Here is a 14574-nt window from a genome sequence, read left to right on the forward strand (position 1 = left end):
TAGCCCGCTCACCCGGCCGCTGGCCCACCCGTTGGCTAGGAAAGCTGCCGGGCGCACGAACAGCCAATCAACGCCTTGCTACGGCGAGCTGCCGGGGCCAGAACTCCCTGCTTGTACAAGAACGCGTTCTGCTGGGGACTTGGGGTGTGGCCAGCGTGTGAAGCCGCCTGCGCTGCGCTCGTCAGGGTCCCGCCCCCGTCCTAATGGGATCTGCCCATTGCAAAACTTTCGCCTTCACCCTCCAGTGACCTCTTGCAGGCTCTGCTGCTTTGCTGCCCTGGGCTCCGTGCACGGCGGCTCAGCTCAGCCCAGAAAGTCTCCTTAGTCCAGGGGTGCTCAGCCAGGGTGTCCTGGCCCAGTGGTACCTGGGATCCTGTCCAAGCTGCTTCACAGGTTGAGCCCGGGGATGGCCCCTAGGAAGCCCTGGCTGTGGTTGTGCAGCAGAAACCCTGCCCTGCTACTCTCCTGTCCTTAAATAAAGAGCGGAAACAAAGAGCTGGGGTGGTGTTGTAGCCGTGTTAGCTTAAGGACATAGGCACACAAGGCTTTTTCGATAAATGTGATATCTTTTATTAGACCAGCTAAATAGTTGGGGAAATTGTTCTTTGCAAGCTTTCGGGCACAAGCACCCTTCTTCAGGCACAGGAAGAGTCTGCGGCTGTTTCATGCTCTCCTGGATGGAACAGAAGCCAACATGTAAAATGCAGGCCTGCAAAAATGCAAATGCAATGGCAGCGAGGATCAGAGGCCATGGGGGACAAGAGGTGTGAGGCAGGTAGGGGTGGGGGATTATTGACCTGGTGATAATGTAGCTGGTAAAATGTAGAGAGGTTACCTGGGGTTATTGAAGGTCAGGCAGATTATAATGTACTGTAAATCTAATGTCTATTTAGTCCATGATTTTTTGTATCCAGTACATTGATGAAGTGAAGTTTATAGGCTCGTCTGTGAAAGGTGTTTTGTACATTATCTTTGAGGATGAGAAGTGAGAGACTGGAGAGAGAGTGGGTGTGTTGTGAGAAGTGTGCACCCACAGGTGCTTGGGTATTTCTGTCTCTCATAGATTTCTGGTGTGTGTTCATTCTGGTGCACAGTTATTTCTTGGTTTCTCTTACATATTTTCCATCAGGGCATGTAGTGTGCTGGATGAGATACAGAAGAGCTGGCATTTCCCAAAGGCTAATGAGTCTAAAAAGGTTGAGGACCTCAGCCTCCCTCTCTGCCTGCTCCTGCTGCTAAGACGTGGATGCCAGCAGTCACCTTAGTCATAGTCAGCCGCTGGTTTAATACAGAAGGCCTCAGATTAGAGTCCAAGGTTAAAGTCGCATGTTCTGCCCCTAAAGCTCCATCTTCTCCTCTTTGTGCTGTGAAGTGTATGCAGACGTGGAATTTGGAAAGGGGGCATGGGGACGGTGAGGTGCATCATCACATATAACAGCATTTATCTTTCTTCAGTTAAAAAAAAATTAGAAGCTTCATGTAGACACTACAGGCCTAGGGCTGTGTTACTCAGTTTAAGAATGAAGCAAAAGCAAACCTAACTTCATAGGAATGAGTTAAAAACAGTCTGCAAAGCTGAGAATTAGGAGCTTCAGTATCAGGAGCAGGGAACAGACAGCAGAATGGCAGAACAAAGGATAGCATTTTTGGTGGAGCATCAAGACCCATGGAAAGAAGCCATTAACACCTGTGGAATGAAGAATTTAGATGGAACTAGGTGGGATGATACTGAGCTATCGAGTCAATTGACTCCCTGAGCAATGCCTGACTAGAAATGCTGCTGCTACTGCCAGGCAGTTCATTTTAAACTTTGTGTAGAGCAGGAATCAAAGTGAGTGCACTCCCTCGGATCTGCCCCTGAGCTGTGTGTGCTGGGGCATGTTTGCAACCACCTCTCCACGGGCAGACTTCTGCTAGAAGAGGATGGTAAATCAGCCCTTCCTAACATGGGGCTGTGAGCCAGTAAGGAAGGGTGTCCTCTCATTCAATTTGCTGGTGCTTTCTTGCAACACTGTTAATTTTAGATCCCTGCAGAATGTGCATCCTGGCCCATGCTTCTCTTTTCAGAGGCTGTAAATATTTTTAAATGATGGTCAACTTTCCAAACCACTGACTTCTTTGTCTTGCTTTTTTTACTATAGCTGGTCATACCTGAGGTGCTGGAATGCCAGAGGAAAGGTAACATTGCAGGTGGTGTGATGTGAATGCCTTCCAGCCATGCTCATGTTTGGTTCATATACCTGCTTACAGCTGATATTAGAACATCTCCCTCATGCACTGTTCACCCATTAGCCTAACGGTGCTTAAGATGAACTGTATTTGTACAAATATTTTATTTCTATTTATTATGTGTTGTGTGGGTGCCATGCTTATGAAAGATGCTTGATTGATAGCAGTGCAATGTACTCTTTTGTTTTCAAAGCAGAAGTTGCAGCTGTTCAAGCTCCTTTTATTGCAGGGGTGTGCAGTTATTTGGGCCCACAGGCCATATCAGGAGTTTTGGTGAGCTGTTGTGAGCTGTTGCACAGGCAGGGGAGTGCTGACCCATTTCACCAAAACTCCTTATGTGGCTTTGCTCTGCACATGGCAGGGTGGATGGGATGGGTCCATGAGCGAGCAGGGAGCAGTGTCCAGGAGTGAAACAGGCAGGTGAAACTGGGATCACAGGGCGCATTGTGGGGCATTGACAGCATGGGGCCAGGGTAAAGCCACGATCCACTGCTCTCACCGCCCTGTGCCGGGCATGGGTTCCACAGGCAAGGGGTGTGCAGGCCCCAGGCCCATGCTGTCAGCACCCCAAGATCCTGGTCTCAGCCCTGGACATAGCCCTGCTGCGTGCCCAGAGGTGGCAGGACTGGGCATAAGCACCACAGCCCAGGCTGGCCCCTGGGCTGGGTGGAACCAAGGGACCTGCCACAGGCCAGAAAAAAATCCCTCAGGTTGGATCCTGTCCAAGGGCCATGTTTTGCCCACCCCTGTCTTACTGAGTCTACAGCATGCTTTTCAAGCTTTTCTGGAGGTGTCTACTCTAGGTTTAGTGCCATCTAGTCTAGTTAATTCTTTCTGTCTATTCAGCATCCCATTCTTAGTTGTCATGCCATGACTGCCCACACAACATCTGTAACAGTGATCTTGTTATTATGAAATAATATAACAGTAGTACTTCTATAACAGTGGTGCTTAATCTTTAAGCCCCTCAGGCCAGGGGAGTGGTGAAAGACTGGGGAGTGGTGAGGGACCAGTCTATGGGCTGGACCCGATGCATGGAGTTGGTCCGTGGGTACCATCTGGTATACTGGCCTGACACCACACATGTCCCAATCTGGGACACCAGATCCAGCCACTCACCATCTTGACCCCATGCACCAGATCTGGGTACTGACCAGTCTGATCCTGCTGCATAGTGTCTGATACCGGTCTGATCCTGCTGCATAGTGACCAGACCCCATGTTCCAGATCTGGCTGCAAACTGGCTTGACCCCACACACTGGCATAATTTAGTACACAAGGTATGTCATCTGGCACAGAGCTCCACATGGGTCTGGAAATCTGGCAGCAAGGAAGCTGCAATTAACGCTGCCACCGCTCCCCAACTGCCAAATTTTTGGACCCATGGCAGCACCCACGGACCAAATGACATACATGGCCTTTCAGGCTGGAGGTTGAACATCCCTACTCTATAAAGGCATGGCATGCCAGTAGGAGGCCTCTCCACCAGTTAGGGGTCTTGGATGATTATCACTGGATGGGAGGGGCTGCTACTTGTTTAGCATCTTCTCTCAGTTAAACTTGTCCCAAAATACAGTTTTTCCCCAGGTATCCATAACCCTTAATCTCTGTCATTCTTCTAAAGCAGAGCCACAGCTGTGCCTGTACTGAATCCATCTGCTGCAGTTCCCTTTGAATTTTTCCACAATATGTTGGGCAACGGAATCTAGCATGCTCTAAGTTGTTCTGAAACAAAACTGAGATATGAAGCATCCCGCTTTTCAACCTGAGCTATACAGGGTTTTAAGAAGAGACCCAAAGATTCTTCCTCATCAGATATCCAAGGTATTTAAATTAAACAGCAAACTTCTGAAAAAAAATCTCCCAGAATTGTTCTCTTGTCATCTTCTTCAACAGCAAAGGAACAGTACTGCTCAATTTTCCCATTAAGAGAAAGAATTATGCACAAATTTGAAAGGTATAGGAGGGGAAAAAATAATTGTCAGAATTTTAATGTGCATTATTTCCTGATTTGCTGAAAGCTACTCAGGCTCATAGGAAAAAACTCTTACCGCTTAAATCTGAGATTTTTATACTGCATTGCATTTCTGTTATATATGACGTGTAACTTTGCCTTGTTAAAGACCATAAGTCATATCTGTTTTAGAATTATGACAATGCAAAAGCATTATTGATTTCACACAAAGCCACTAAGAAATGTGCCTGCATGTTCTGAGGGTAATTCACCTTTCAAATCTACTGAATCTTTATTAGGTAAATTCTGATTTGTTGATGTGGCTGTATTTTTTTATGCCTTACATTTATATCAGAAAATAATTTATAGATTTTTTTATGGAAAAATTATCTGAAGTGGTATCATAACCTATTCTATTATATAACTGGAATGCTATTAATACCAGAATATTTTTGTGCGTTATATGATTCCTATTACCAAAGCATCTGAATGTCTCAGTCTTGACTCTGTTAATGTGAGAGAGGAAATTAAGATGTGAAATTAAGTGACTTGAACAAGGTCACCCAGAAAGCTTGTGAATTGAAATAGTGTTTTGCTGGATCCAGGCTGCTACTCCTAGCAGTGAGCAATCTTTCCTTCTCTTTAGGGCTTTCATATCATGTCAGTATGCCTTGGATTCATTTATGCATGTTCTCAGATTGGATTTTATTCTCATCCAGACTCTTAAATAATTCTTATATTAGTATATTATTAAAACTATAAATAAAAATAAAGAAAGGAGAGCAGAATGTGAAGGAATATAGGTTAGTGAATATCCCTCTCTCCACTGTCTGGAGCCGTTTCCCATATCTTTTTATTATACTCTTTGGTAATATCTTTTCTCAAAGGGTTAGGTAAGAGAGATTTAACAAGCATGGTCTATGAACAGGATAAAGTTCACCTTACTGTCCTAGGAGTTCAGGAATGGGCAAGGCCCGGGAAATGGAGCCACATTGTGATTAGGTTGCCAGGCAACCATCATATTAATCAGGAGCCTCCAACTGTGCTTGATTATATCTAGTACTTGAAGCAGAAAAAAGAACCTAATATAGTTACTGTTGGGAGCAGCCATACAAGGTTTAATTTGGCCACTAGTCTTCAGTGAGCAATAATTTTGATGGTATTAGTTTTTCTGTTATCTTTAATCACCAGGGTAAAGACTGGGCAAATAGATTTTGTGCCTGGACTGGTAAATTTTTGTAACACTTTTGCAAGCCTGGCTCAAGGGTGTTTGTGATTGGTGGGCCTTCCATTGCTGCTGTTTACACTAGTATCTCTGTGTGACTTGCATTTAAAGGAGATGGGGTTTGTGCATTTACCTTTAGTCCTTGGGATCCTGACATACACTGTCTGTTAACCTCTTGGGTGCTCTGTAGTCAGAATGCTCGTATATTTGATGCTACCTTCTGAAATAGCTTTGAGTTCTTGCTTAATATCCTAGTGATCTTATGAATTAAGTTGAAGGTAACTCCATCCACTACTTGACCACTTTCAGACCTGGGAACTGAGTCTTGCTAACTCTACAGCACACTTGGCTCCTATCATTTAGGGTTGAAGAGACTGCGTCATATAGCCAGAGCCTCATTCTTGACCTTGATAACGTGCAGTATTTAGGGTATGAAGGTGTTTTATGTGTTGTTCTTTGTGATAAATTGCCCTCTGTATAATACGACCCCTATTGTCAAGCATTTTGCTGTAGTGTGATTTGCACCTGGGATGAAAAGCTGTTGAATACCTCTGCTAATATATTCAGAGGGATTATGTAAGCACATCTGTTAATGGGCAACCTAAAAGAATGCTACATTGCCTGAGTGACAAAATCTAAATAACCTCAGAAAGGTGGTCTTCGAAAGATTTCCATAATCCATATTTAATTGACTTTTTAAAGGTTTCAAAGTGAAAATAAAATTAAGACCTAATCAGCTAGTGATTACATCTTTTTTTGTCTCAGCCTTTCAGATGAAGAAGGATTTAGATCTAAAAAAAACTTTGTGTGTTTTGCTATCACTAGATTCTTTTAAATGCCATATTGCTTTAGCCTTTCACAGTGAACTTTGATAAAGCTTTTTCAGTTTTATAATTCAATGAAATCAGTGAGAAGCTGCCCTTGTGATTTAATCACAATGAACTTGAAAGGTGAACACTGTAAGTGGTAGAAATTATTTATAATTTGGTAATAAAAGTTTATGTCTAACACTCCAAATTTCATACATCTGCTATGTGCTGGCCTTGAGGTATAAAACAATTGCAGTTGCCTTTACATTGGCCTTAGCTGAAAGGTCATAAATTACAATGATAGAGTTCGTAGTCATTCCCTGCTCACAAAATTTCCATATTAACATCTTCACCTCAAATATAAATGGTTACAAGGAAAAGAGTTGTGTTGGCCTTTGTCAACTACGCTTAATGATGGAAATCTGTGGTACGTATTCCTATTCTAAACCTTAAACACAAGGCATTTCAGAATCTTTGCGCAGAGGACATAATTAAAACGTTACAGTCAACTTTAAAAAACAAAGTGATATTTGACACACTCAACTCACTCACTCTCCTTTTAATACAGTAAAAACCGATTCAAAGATAAGATTTTTCCAGCTGAAAATGAAAAGTCTTTCCACAGAGGGCTGCACAACTCAGAAAATGAGTTTTAAAGAGTTCTAAACTCTGCACTGTCTATTGCTTATGAGAAGAAATACTTAAATACACAAGAACAACAATTACGACGACAAGATGATTTCACTAGCTGATTTTGGATTCAGTCTGAGCACTTCCAGTTTATAATTAGTGGAAAATAGAGTAAACAGGATGATACAGGCAACAGTAGGGTCTTAGAAGTTGAATCTGTTCTGCTGTCCAAAGAACAGAGGAAATCGTGGCAAAAAATCAGAGAATCAGAAAATTAGGGTTGGAATCCCTACCTCAGAAGGTCATCTAGTCCACCCCCCCTACTCACAGCAGGACCATCCCCAACTAGATTATCCCAGCCAAGGATTTAATGGAAATTCCACAACTTCTATGGATAGCCTATTCCAATGCTTTACTACCCTCCTTGTGGGGGAGTTTTTCCTAATATCTAACCAAAACTTCCCTTGCTGCACCTTGAGACCATTGTTCCTTGTTCTGTCATCTACCACCACTGCGAACTATGGCTGTGCAAAATTTTGGCAGCCATTTCATTTTGGAGGTGTGTCAGGCCATTTTGGTGCCTGAAACACTGAATCCAGATCAAAACAGAAGGCTCAGGAACATCTCCGAAACAAAGCGAGACATCCAAAATGTTTCGGAAAATTTCAGCGTTTCAGAGCCAGGCTTGCAGGGAAACAACTGTATGCTGCCGCTCTGCTGCATGACTTGGCTCTGCAGGGAGCAGAGATCCGCAAGGGGGGTCTCCTCGCGCCACTGCCTGCCCCCCGCTACTCTGGTGACATGGGGCTGCATGGGGCAGGCAGTGGCGGCAAGGAGACCCTAGCATGGATCTCTGCTCCCTGTGGAGCCAGGTCATGCGGCAGGGCAGGGCAGTGCTGGTCCCTGCCACACGACCTGGCTCTGCAGGGAGCACAGATCTGGGGCTGCATGGGGTGAGCAGCAGTGGGGAGGAGATCCCCGGTGTAGATCTCTGCTCTCTGTGGAGTCAGGCCGCACAGCAGGGCAGTGCTGGTACCTGCTGCATGATCTGGCTCTGCAGAGAGCACAGATCTGGGGCTGCATGGGGTGGGCAGCGGCAGGAAGGAGATCCCTGGGATGGATCTCTGCTCTGTGCAGAGCTAGGTCGCGTGGCACAGCAGTGCTGGTTCCTGCTGCATGACCTGGCTCTGCAGGGATCAGAGATCCACGTGGGGATCTCCTCACCTGCACAGAGGGCAGTGGCTCTCCCCCAGACAAGCCACTCATGGCCCTGTCCTACTCCCCGCTGAGGCCCTGCAGCCCCACCCAGCTGGGCTTTGAAACAAGTTCAGCCAAAACAAAATGGGTCAGCAATCCGAAACACCAAAACAAATTACTGTCCTCCAAAATGGCCAAATTCTAACCAAATCGAAACACAGTCATTTTCCACAGCCCTACTAAGGACAGTCTATCTCCATCCTCTTTGGAACCATGCTTTGGGAAGTCGAAAGCTGCTATTAAATCCCCCCTCAGTCTTCTCTTTTGCAGACTACTAAATAAGTCCAGTTCCCTCAGTCTGTCGTCATAGGTTGTGTGCCCCAGTCCCCTCACCATTTTTGTTGGCGTTTGATGTACTCTCCAATTTGTCCACATTCTTCTGTAGTGGGGGGCCCAAAACTGGACACAGTACTCCAGATGTGGCCTCACCAGTGCCAAATAGAAGGGAATAATCACTTCCCTCAGTTTGCTGGCAGCGTACCTACTAATGCAGCCCAGGATGCTGTTGGTCTTCTTCATAACAAGGAAACACTGTTGATTCGTATTCAGCTTCTTGTCTACTGTAACCCCCCAGGTCCTTTTCTGCAGAGTTGCTGCTTAGCCAGTCAGTCCCCAGCCTGTACCAGTGCATGGCATTGTTTCATCTTAAGTGCAGGGCTTTGCATTTGTCCTAATTGAATTTAATGAGATTTCTTTTGGTCCAATCCTCTAATTTGTCCAGGTATCTCTGAATGCCTGAATCCCTGTCCACTAGGGCTGTGCGAGGCTTTGGATTGCGCTTCGGATCTGGGGGCGCTTTGGCGTCCGAAGCAGCATGCCCAGATTGAAATGCGGGCTCAGTTAAGCTGTCCGAAGCAGTTCAGAGCTTCCAAAACTCTTCAGAAATGCTTTGGATGCTTTGGACGCTGAAACTAAAAGTTAGAAGAAGGAGGGAGAGTGCGAGGGGAGGGAGGGAGGAGGAGCTGTGGGGAAGACTGACATGTGTAGGTGGCCAGTGTGAAGGATTTCTCTCCGGCTGCCTTTCCAATGGCAGCGTTTGTGGGGAGGGACTAGAAACAGCATAAAAGCCTCTGTTTGGAGGCGTGCTATGCCTTTTCCTAGCTTGTTTCCTCTCAGGAACTGCGTGAGAAAGGAACCCTCAGACTCAGTTTGCTTGCATGAGAAAGGAACCCTCAGCATTTCAGCTTGTTTTCTGTACTCAGTAGTTGAACTTGCCTGCTCCTTTTTCTTGTTAGAAAGGATTGGGTAGGATTTAGCTTATTTTAGTTTAGCTATTCAATTACTATTACCATTCAATTCATTTCTTTGAATTTATATTTGCTCTTTTTTATTTTTTTTTGGAAACTTTGAAAAAAGAAAGTTGTGTTTTCCCTGCCAGTGTGATCCATCACTGTGCAGGCAGGCATACAGATTGTGTGCGTGCGCAGGCACGCGCGCACGCGCGCACACACACACACAATATAAAGGAAAATCAGATATTCACAGAAGAAGACATACAGACAGCACACAATTTTTACATAACTCTTAACACTGAAGCAAACAATTAAAGAAGAGGCCACTACACACACGCAACAGAGGGAATAAAACACACAATACAAAAGGATTGAAACACACACAGAGACCTTTTGCAGCACAGGAAAAATCAATATGAAGTGTGCTGGAAAGGCAGATACTAGGTCTTCTGGCAAGGGAGGGAGAGGGGGCAAGGGGAGAGCTAGAGCCCCCCCACCCCCAAACACAGATGCATTCTCTTCCCAAGCAGCCATGACATCAGTGCTGCCAGTGGAAGCAAGGAGGTGGAAGCAGTGTCTGCACCTGGCATCCCTGCACCTGCACCACCTCTGCTCAGTCAAGAAGTAGGCACCAGCAGTGGAATCACTGTCTCCTCCACCCCAATTTCATCTCTCAGCGTGAGCCTCCCACTGCCAGAGGAGGAGCTGGAGCTGGAACCAGGGATGCTGAGCGCGCTGGCTCAAGCAATTCTGGGAACTGAGGGAGAATCAGAGTCTGTGCTCCATACCCCTCAAATTTCCCCTAGACCCAGGTCTCCTCCGGAAAGCAGCACCTCAGAGGAGGCTGAGGTTGTAGAGGCAAATGGCTCAGCTGAGGCAGCTCCTCTTGGTGTTGAGCCTCAGCCTGCTGAGAGGGATAAGGCCGGATCCTCAGCCTCAACCCAGAAATGGGGGAGTAGTGTAGTGTGGGAGCATTTTGAGCTGGCACATGATCCCAGGTTTGCCATCTGTCAGGACTTCCGAAGGCACATGAGCCATGGCAAGGATGTGAGACCCTTTTCCACCACAGTGATGCTGCTACATCTGAGGAGGCAGCACTCCCTTGCCCTTCTTCCTGCTCAGCCTGGCACCAGTGCAAGTGTGCTGAAAGGGAAGTCCCTTGCCTGCTCCAAAGCCCCCTTCCCCACAAAGCAGAGGCAGGCCACCCTGGACCAGTGGGGGAAAGGTGGACAGAAAAGGGGACGCATTCCCAAGGCAAGCAAGATCACCCAGGGCATTGGGGCCATGCTTGCTCTGGATAGCCAGCCCTTCTCCCTAGTTGAGCGGCCAGGATTCAGGTGTGTGGCAGGGCGCTGTTTGTGCCTGCCACTTTAAGGGCCAGAATACAGCAGCCAGCAGGTGCCTGATTAGGGAAGCCATTTTAGATTCAGGGCTGCTGGTATCATCTGGAGGTAAAGGATGAGCTGTAGGTGATGGTCAGGAGGCTCCTGGGCCTGGGCATGACCTAAAACTGCACCTTGCTGGGAGTGGGTGGCCTGATGGGGCTCTCAGTGGTGTGGGAGCCCCCAGGAAATACCAGGCCAGATACCACCCCAGTGAAAGGCAGTCAGGGTGCCTTAACCCCTATCCCCCACCACTGGGTGGGTTACCCCTTTTGTAGGGTCTGGAAGGTGGACCCCCAGAGAGAAGGTGTGAGGCCATAGACTCAAGAAGCTGTCTGAACATCCCCTGACTGGTCAATGCTGGGGCCAGGACCGGAAAGGTCAAAGGGCCAGGGGCCCACCACAGGGAACGCCCAAGAGCTGAGGGCCTGGGGTTCTGACTGACCTGGAGGTGGGCCAGGGCTAGTAGCCAAAGGTCCCGGGGGGACCACACCCAGAAGGAGGAAGCGGCTCAGGGAGCTATGTAGCCGAGAATGAAGGCGGAATAGGCCACTGGAATGGAGGGATCTTAGAGGGGTCCTGATCAGAGAAGTCTGGGGCCCAGTGTGGGGCCAGGCCAGTGATTGTAAGAACTACAGATGCCATCTGCGAGGCTTGAGCTGCGGTGTAGGGCACCCCCTGGCAGAGCTGAAGATAGCAACCCCTGGCATCGGAGCAGGAAATGGGCAGCCTCCCGCTTAATTTACATCAATTAATTAATTACCAACAAGGCGTGGCAGATGAGAAGGCGGGCGGTTAGCCCAGAAACAGGTGGGTGGGGCACAGTGAAATCGGCCCAGAGCAGGCCCCCTGTTACAAGGCGGTTTGTAGCACTTCTGGCCCCATTTTACAAAATGTCCACATGCACCACCTTTAGCAGGACAGTGGTGCCCTTCCTGTATGAGGCATGCAGGGAGTAGTTGAGGGAGGAGCTGCACAAGGCAGGGCCACAGGTAGCCTTGCACTTCACCTCTGACATCTGGAGCAGCCGGGGTGGTGATCACGCCTACCTCTCCCTCACAGGGCACTGGTGCAATCAGTCAGGCCATCGGTGCGCTCTACTGCAAGCCGAGGTGCTGGATGAGTCCCACACGGCAAGGGAAATCATGGGGGCCATGAATCGCATGGTGCAGGGACACCGACAATGGGGCCAATATAGTGAAGGCTGTCCATGATGCCAACTTTGTTGGCATCCACTGCGTGGCACTGCTACAAGCCAGCTGATTTCAAAATGCAGGAGGGTGGTGAGCTACTTCCACCGCAGCATCAAGGGGGGCAAGATGCTGTGGGAGAAACGGGCAGAGCTGAGTATCCTGCAGCACAAAATCATGCAGGATGTGGAGACTCGGTGGAACTCCACATACCTGATGCTCGAAAGGTTGGTGGAGCAACAGAAGACCATCCATGAGATGACCTTGCTTGGGGAGATTGGGATCAGCGGCCCCCTGAACAGAGCTGAGTGGGATACCATCTCCCAGATCTTGGTGGTCCTCAAGCCCTTCCTCAAGGCCACCAAGACCCTTAGCGCTGGTGATGCCCTCCTCAGCCAGGTGATCCCCCTAGTGAGGGAACTGGAGAACCAAATGGAGAAGTTCCAGGGACCAGTGTTCCTGACTGGGCCAGGCCGCTTTCACCAGACGTGCAGGCACTGGTGAGGTGGCTGAAGGAGGGCATCGGGAGATGGCTGGATCTCTTGCAGTCCAGTATGGCCCACATGATGGTGGGCATGTGCGACCTGAGGGTGAAGGGGAGTATGTGCACTGGCAGCCCCAAAACCCTCAATCACTGGACGCAGGTGCGGGTGAACAAGGTCAGGGAGGCCGAAGTGCAGAGGCGAGGAGATGTGGAAGAGGGGGATTCATTTTCCCGTGCCAGCACTCCCAGCACCAGCCAGTCTCCTCTACTCCAGCCACTGCCAATGTGGGCCATGGGCATGGCTTCAATGCTGGGTCCAAATGCACCAGATCCCAGCCTCAGGCAGGTAGTGCCGAGGCTTCGGTTGCTACCTATCCAGCTGCGGATGTGGAGTTACAGGACTGCGACCCCTTGACCTACTGGTCAAACCACAGGCAGATGCAGCAGGATCTGGCCATGGTTGCCCAGCAAGACCTGTCCTGTCCACCGACCAGTGCTCCAAGTGAGAGGGTGTTCAGCACTGCTGGGGATGTTGTGACACCACACTGCACCTCCTTGGATCGGTTGCTACCTATCCAGCTGCGGATGTGGAGTTACAGGACTGCGACCCCTTGACCTACTGGTCAAACCACAGGCAGATGCAGCAGGATCTGGCCATGGTTGCCCAGCAAGACCTGTCCTGTCCACCGACCAGTGCTCCAAGTGAGAGGGTGTTCAGCACTGCTGGGGATGTTGTGACACCACACTGCACCTCCTTGGATCCTGGTTTGGTGGAGCAGCTGGTGTTCCTAAAGGTGAACCTCCTGCTGCTGGGGTTCCCCAAGCTCCACCCACAGACAGGTGGTGAAAGGTGGGTAGGAGGCGCCATAACTTCCATCTAACACATACACGCACAAAGTCCTGGCAGGGAATGCCCAGACCTGACACTTACTGGTTGCAATGGAGTTATGAGGCTCCCGGTGAGCTCAGGTTAGCTGCCTGGGATGCCAGCTTTAGGGTTGAAAACCCCTTTGTCAGGCTGAGGAATTACCTGCAGTTGGTTCTGGATGGAAGGAATAGTAAAGAAGCCAGAGGCTGGTCAGGCACACAATGCAGGCAAGAAAGCCAGTCAGTGAAAATGGAAATGGAGGTGTCGGGGGGGTGAGGGACAGGCTGGGGGGGGGGTCAGGGGGGGAAAGTGCAGAGGTACCCAGGGTGTCAGATGTCCGGCTGGTCGCAGTGTGCCATAATTCCACTGTGTATATAGAGTCCATGAGTTTCTGTACCTACTACCTAGGAGGCTAATGAAGTGCAGTTCATAGGCCTAGCTCTGAAAAGTGGTTTGCATTGTAATTTGTTCCCTCTCAGGATCAGGCAGGCCTGTGAGACTGGAGGCAGAGTGTTTTTTGATGAGACATGTGCCCCCACAAGTAGTTGGGTTTTGTTGTCTTTGATAGATTCTGGTGTGCAGTTTGTGGGGGTACTGGAGATAGTTGGCAGGGTTTGAGCTGTAGGAAGTTGGCTTCAGTTCTGGTGATGAGGTTAGGTGCTTGTTTGAATGTACAAACCACTTTTCAGAGCTGGGCCTTTGAACTGCACTTCATCAGCCTCCTAGGTAGTAGGTACAGAAACTCATGGACTCACTATGCACAGTGAAGTTCTGGCACACAGCGACCTGCCGGACATCTGACACCCCAGGCATCTCTGCACTTTTACCTGCACAGCTACTACATCCCCCTGTCCCTCACCCCCTGATGCCTCCATTTCCATTTTCACTGACTGGCTTTCTTGCCTGCATTGCGGGCCAGGCCCACCTCTGGTTTCCTTACTATTTCTTCCATCCAGGACCAACTGCAGGTACTCCCTCAGCCTGACAAAGGGGTTTTCAACCCTAAAGCGTCCAAAGTTACATTTTGTTAAGTACTCCTTTTTTTTCATAATACACATATAGACATAAAAACACAAGATAAGCCATCACACACCATGAGTAACACCGTATGTCCAACACAACACAACATCTTTACTTCTTGATGTCAATTCCTTTATAAAAAGACAGGCTCTGTGACAGTTCCGTGTGGGTACCTTTGATGCTGCTGCTGATGCTACTGGTGTTGAGCTAGCTAAGTTATTTTACCTGTTGTCGCGTAAAGTGATAGGCTGGAAATGAGGCTGTAGGGGAGGAGGAGGCCTCACTGGGGCACAC

General features: G+C 48.5%; 1 protein-coding gene across 1 annotated transcript in view; it reads right to left on the reverse strand.

Annotated features, from left to right (window-relative positions):
* Positions 1–14574, reverse strand: part of LSM6 (LSM6 homolog, U6 small nuclear RNA and mRNA degradation associated) — a 30448-nt gene that overhangs the window by 15155 nt on the left and 719 nt on the right. The gene's annotated exons all lie outside the window — the stretch shown is intronic.

This window comes from Alligator sinensis, unplaced genomic scaffold (genome assembly GCF_000455745.1).
Source record: "Alligator sinensis unplaced genomic scaffold, ASM45574v1 scaffold169_2, whole genome shotgun sequence".
In the NCBI taxonomy this organism is placed as follows: domain Eukaryota; kingdom Metazoa; phylum Chordata; order Crocodylia; family Alligatoridae; genus Alligator; species Alligator sinensis.